Consider the following 6,770-nt stretch of genomic DNA (forward strand, 5'->3'; position numbering starts at 1 on the left):
GTTGGCAATCACAATAAGGGTCACCACATTGATGGGTTGGAAACGAATTCCAACACCTAAAACTCATCGGCAAGTGTACCGGGTCATATCAAGTAGTAAAACTCACTTAGAGTGAGGTCGATCCCACAGGGATTGATGGATCAAGCAACTTTAGTGGGTGATTAGTTTAGTCAAGCTAACATTGGTGAGTGATTATTGATGCAGCAGAAAGTAAATGACAAGAAAATTTAAAGTGCAGAAAGTAAATTGGACAGAAACTTAAAGAGCAAGAAAAGTAAATTGACAGAATCTTAAATGACAAGAAATATAAATTGCATCAAATGTAAAGGGGATTGGGTGCAGGGAATTTAAAGGAAGCAGTAAGCAGAACTTAGAACAATTGCAGAAGAATTAAATTGTATGAAAAGTAAAAGGAATTGGGTGCTGGGATTCAAGAAATCAAACAAGAAAGTGTAAATAGCAATCAAATAGAGAAGTAAAAGTTGCAGCAGATTCAAACAGATTTGGAAAATCACTTGAAAAATCAAAACAGAAAGCAGCTTGGCTCAATTGTAAAATCTAAATGAGAGGTTGAAGATCTCAGGAGCTCAATGAGACTAGAAAACAAGTCTAGATCTTAATCCCTTCCTTGATCCAACAGCAAACAGATTGAAGAAGAAATAGAGATGAAAGCAGTAAAGAGAGCTTTGATTCAAATCACAATTCACTGAAATTATGCAGACAAGCAAACAGAGAGAATTCTCAAGGTGAGATTGAAACAGAATTTTTTCAATTCTCAACCCAAGATTCAAAACAAAAATGAAAACTAAGAGAGAGCTCTCTAATCCTAATGCTCCCTAGTGGAGCCAGCCCCCCTTAACAAAGATGAAAAAGATGCCTTATATAGGCTTTACAAAATGAAAATGAAAATGAAATTGAAAACAAATTACAATTAAATGAAATTCCTATTTTAAGTATCTCTTGTGCCTTTGAGTGATGATAATGGGCTTTGCTTGCTTTGGATTTGGGTTGAAGATGGCCCTAATTGATCACTCTTGGTCTTAGGGAGAAATCTGCGTGCAAATTGGATTGTTGGTGCTTTACGTTTGAGTCAACATTTGGGGGGCAAACGTGGACTCAAACATCTTCGCAAGGAAGTTAGCAAAAACCAGCAATCTGCTGTCATTGGCATTTGACCTCACGTTTGAGGTCAAACGTGAGCGCAAACGTTGAAGCTTCTCCAAGGCAACCAACAGTGGCGTTTGACCTCACGTTTGAGGTCAAATGTGAGCGCAAATGTTGAAGCTTCCATCTTCAATCTTGGCTGAACTCTGATGGCGTTTAACATCACGTTTGAGGTTAAACGTGGACACAAACGTGAGGGCTTTCATCTTTAGCCCTACTTCCTTGCTTCCTTGCTTCTTTGTAGCGCTTGGTGAACACCAAGAGCGCAGCTTCCTTTCTTCCATAAGTCGAAATGTTCATTGTCTTGAACGTGGCATTCAATTACTAATACTTCATGAATGCTTTAATAATCCATTGGCATTAGTTGCATTAATAATATTATATGCATGCTTCATGGTTCAATTAATTAGTAATGCCATAAAGCTTCATGCATTTCATTCATTAGCATTAGTAATTAATTGTTTCCTGTATGCATCCATTTACTTATTAATGTAATGCATTAACGTAATGCCAATTGCATTAAACATTTCATGCATGCATGCACATGATATTGATGCATGTGCCAAGGTTTCATGGTCATGGCCACGCTTTTAAGAGCGTGGCCTAAAGTTCCAAAGTGTGCTCAATCTTCAAAGTGTGCCCAAAATTCCTCTTTTCTTCTTTTTGGCTTATTTTGTGCTTTTTTGCTTCTTTTTCTTCTTATTTCCTACAAAATCTATAAAATCAAAAGATCAAGGGAATATACCAATTAAGTACAAAAGCATTCAATATTTAAGCACAAATCATCAATTTCTTGTATGAAAAAGCATAGAAAAACCTGACATGGTGACATGTCATCACAACACCAAACTTAAACCTTGCTTGTCCCCAAGCAAGAAAAGAATCATGGAATAAAAATTGACAATCCAAGGTAAGAAGAATAGCAACTCAATGTTCATGGTAAGCTAGTTGTCAATGCAAGCTACAATCACAAAAGAAATGTAAATGATTGATGCTTCTATCTAGCTCAATTTATGAAATCTTTTTCTTATAATTTTTCCTTGAAATAAGCTTTTGATTTTCTTATTAGCTTCTCCTTTTGGGTGCTTTGCCCCATGAATTGATAACAAAACTACGACTCTAAGTGCTTTGTTTTCAAGTTTTACCACTTGATACATAAACACCACAAGCATTTAATTAGAGCACTTCATTAAGCTCATTTGTTTTTTTTTTTTAAATTCTCTAATCATTGATGCTCAGAGCCTTGAGCTTTGAGGGAGTGCTTTTTGCACTTTGAGCCTAACCTTGACTTCTAAGTGTTTTGTTTTCAAGCATTTTACTTGATACATAAACACCACAAGTACTTAACAAATTAATTGTCATTGGTACTCAGAGCCTTCAGCTTTCTCATTCTTTCCCTTTTTCTTTTCTTGCCTTTAATTACATTTGCTTCTTCAAGGTTTTCATGATTTCCAAAGATTTCACAAAATGTACTAGATGAAAACTTCAATTAAATAAAATCTAATGCAATTAAGCAACAATTAACCATACTAGCCTTCCAATGCTTGTATGCACATGCTAAGTTCTTCTATAATTCATTGTTTGTTTATGATCATGATTCTTTATTACTTTGAACTCACAGAAATCAAGTTGGTAGTCATAATGCCACAGCAAGATGTTACAAATCAAAATTCAAGCTATGCTTATTCATACCACACATACATACAGAGAATATAAAGACAATCATGCAATTTAAGTGCTGGAAACAAATGAGAGGAAAAGGAACTCTACAACCTTGTAGTCCATCTTCTCTATTTTGTTATCCTTTTTCCTCTGTTCTTCCTCTTTCCCTTGCCAAACTCAGAATGCTTGCTCATTTTCAAGCAACAATTAGAACAATGGCTATGGGGCTAAGATGGATTATGAATGTCTTACACAATGAAATGTTAGTAGTACATGTGTTCTAAGCAAGCAAAATTAAAGATAATAATCAAGGCACAAGAAACAGAGACATTGTGATTGCATAGATAAGAAGGTGTGCACAATACATTGCATAAAAGATAAGTGGCACACCAAACTTAGTGTGACACTTTTACTTGGAATTTATGCAAGTATCTAGTAGATATGGGAACCAAATTTTTGTTGCATAGCAACACCAAACTTATAATGCAATCACATGTCAATTTTATTTGAAGCAAGACTAAATAAAACTGTTATTTGTTAAGTACAATCACCAAGCCAAGAATCTGTCATGAATAAGGATCTCTTGGTGATGTACTAACAAAGACAGTTAATAAGCAAACTAGAGGAAAGCATTTAAAAATAGAAAAATAACTAAAGCAAGTAGAATGAAAAAGTGTTAAATCAAAAGAGAAAAATAAAAATGCAGAGGCATTGTGATTATGCAAACAAGTGGTGCTGCTGGATGACTCGCATAGAAAATTAAGTGGCACACCAAACTTAGAATCTTAGTGTGACACTTCCATGTAGAATTTATGCAATCATCCATGAATATGGAAAACAGTTTATTGCTGGGCAACACCAAACTTAGAATGTAACTATATGCCAATTTATTGAATTTAAACAAAGCACAAAAAGAAAACAAAGCAGAGAAGAAATGTTACCTACGGTTGGGTTACCTCCCAACAAGTGCTCTTTTAGTGTCATTAGCTTGACATGTTGTTCTTCACTTTCTTCCTCTTCTTCCAATTTGTTAAGAGGAATGACCTCAAAGGGGGAAAAGATTCAGCTAGTGTCCCTTGTCTTGGGCTTTCCTCAGCAAGTTTCCTTTTGTAAAAAGCTTGATTGAGCTTACTTGCTGGATTAGGGACGGAATTGGTGCTCTTGCTAGTTGCCTTCACTCCTTTGGATTCAAGACTTGGTTGCTGTGTGATTATTAGAGTTTTGTATTCATCCAAAGCCTTTTGAATTGGTGGTTCCATGAGCTTTTCCTCTATGTACTTCTCTGCTTCACTTGAGTTTGGAATTCTTTGGTTGTCTTTCTCACTTTCTTGCTCTTCCACTTCCTCCCTTGCACTCAACATTTGACTTAATAGCTTTTTCATTGAGGAGGTTTGTTAATCTTCCCAACATTTCTTCATCTTATCTTCATATCTTTTAATCTCAGAGTCAATTGTTGAGACTTTTTGGTCCAGGGGAGTTTGAGGAGGTTGTGAGTGTTCAGGTTCTCTTGTCATCTCAAGTGCAGTTTCAGGTTCCAATACTTTCACCACCTCTTCCTTTTTTGCAATTTCACTTGACACAGGGACCTTGTGTTCTTGTTTTTCCATTTCCTCCTTCCTTGCATTCAACAATTGAGCTAACATCACTTCTATATTTTTGAGGGAGTTCTCTTGTTCTTTCCAAACTTTCGTTGTCTTCTCCTTATATCTTTTGAGCATGGACTCAAGCTTTGAGAACCTTGAGTGGTTCATGGAAGTTTGTGTGGGTGGTGAGTTTTGAAAGGGGCTTTTTGTTGAAGCATGGTCAAGTGATGATATCTTTGGATGAATATCATATGGAGCATTAGAATTCTCTTCCTAGCCACCATTAGAATCATGAATTGCATCATTTTGTGGTGGAGGGAAATATCTCATATGGTTTTCTTGCTCATCTTGTGTCTCTGAAGCAAATCTCCATGGATTGGAGTGCTTAGAATTTGTATTTTCTTGGTGATATTCCCAGCCACCATTAGAGATTGATGATGGTGGGTAATATCCCATAAAATTTTGTTTGACCATAAGATAAGTTGAACTGCATTTGTATTTTGTAAAATGCAACATCAATGAAAATTGAAATTCATGTCACAGAGAAAGAATTTCTTAGTGAGGCAATAGCTCAAACACCTTGTTATCAACTTAAAATAGAGAACAAATACAAAGAAAATACTTGATCTAGACTTCTCACCCACTTAATCATTGTTGATCTAAATCAATCCTCGGCAGCGGCACCAAAAACTTGATGGGTTGGAAACGAATTCCAACACCTAAAACTCACCGGCAAGTGTACCGGGTCGCATCAAGTAGTAAAACTCACTTAGAGTGAGGTCGATCCCACAGGGATTGATGGATCAAGCAACTTTAGTGGGTAATTAGTTTAGTCAAGCTAACATTGGTGAGTGATAATTGATGCAGCAGAAAGTAAATGACAAGAAAATTTAAAGTGCAGAAAGTAAATTGGACAGAAACATAAAGAGCAAGAAAAGTAAATTGACAGAATCTTAAATGACAAGAAATGTAAATTGCATCAAATGTAAAGGGGATTGGGTGCAGAAAATTTAAAGGAAGCAGTAAGCAGAACTTAGAACCATTGCAGAAGAATTAAATTGTATGAAAAGTAAAAGGAATTGGGTGCTGAGATTCAAGAAATCAAACAAGGAAGTGTAAATAGCAATCAAACAGAGAAGTAAAAGATGCAGCAGATTCAAACAGATTTGGAAATCACTTGAAAAATCAAAACAGAAAGTAGCTTGGCTCAATTGTAAAATCTAAATGAGAGGTTGAAGATCTCAGGAGCTCAATGAGACTAGAAAAAAAGTTTAGATCTCAATCCCTTCCTTGATCCAACAGCAAACAGATTGAAGAAGAAATAGAGATGAAAGCAGTAAAGAGAGCTTTGATTCAAATCACAATTCACTGAAAATTATGCAGACAAGCAAACAGAGAGAATTCTCAAGGTGAGATTGAAACAGAATTTCTTCAATTCTCAACCCAAGATTCAAAACAAAAATGAAAACTAAGAAAGAGCTCTCTAATCCTAATTCTCCCTAGTGGAGCCATCCCCCCTTGACAAAGATGAAAATGGTGCCTTATATAGGCTTTACAAAATGAAAATGAAAATGAAATTGAAAACAAATTACAATTAAATGAAATTCCTATTTTAAGTATCTCTTGTGCCTTTGAGTGATGATAATGGGCTTTGCTTGCTTTGGATTTGGGTTGAAGATGGCCCTAATTGATCACTCTTGGTCTTGGGGAGAAATCTGCGTGCAAATTGGATTGTTGGTGCTTTACGTTTGAGTCAACATTTGGGGGCAAACGTGGACTCAAACGTCTTCGCAAGAAAGTTAGCAAAAATTAGCAATCTGCTGTCATTGGCGTTTGACCTCACGTTTGAGGTCAAACGTGAGCGCAAATGTTGAAGCTTCTCTAAGGCAACCAGCAGTGGCGTTTGACCTCACGTTTGAGGTCAAACATGAGCGCAAACGTTGAAGCTTCCATCTTCAATCTTGGCTGAACTCTGATGGCGTTTAACCTCACGTTTGAGGTTAAACATGGACGCAAATGTGACGGCTTCCATCTTTAGCCTTGTGGTGCACGAATTGTGAATCACACTTTTCACAACTCGTACCACTAACCAGCAAGTGCACTGGGTCGTCCAAGTAATACCTTACGTGAGTAAGGGTCGAATCCCACGGAGATTGTTGGTTTGAAGCAATCTATGGTTATCTTGCAATTCTTAGTCAGGAAGTCAATTGTATTTATCAGTTGAATTGCGAATAAACAAGAGAGCATGGGTTAAAGGTTACTTGTTATGCAGTAACGGAGAATATGTTGGAGATTTGGAGATGCCTTGTCTTCTGAATCTCTGCTTTTCTCTGTCCTCTGATTCACGCACGCACGTCCTTC

Source organism: Arachis ipaensis, chromosome B4 (genome assembly GCF_059453495.1).
Source record: "Arachis ipaensis isolate K30076 ecotype BB chromosome B4, ASM5945349v1, whole genome shotgun sequence".
NCBI lineage: Eukaryota > Viridiplantae > Streptophyta > Magnoliopsida > Fabales > Fabaceae > Arachis > Arachis ipaensis.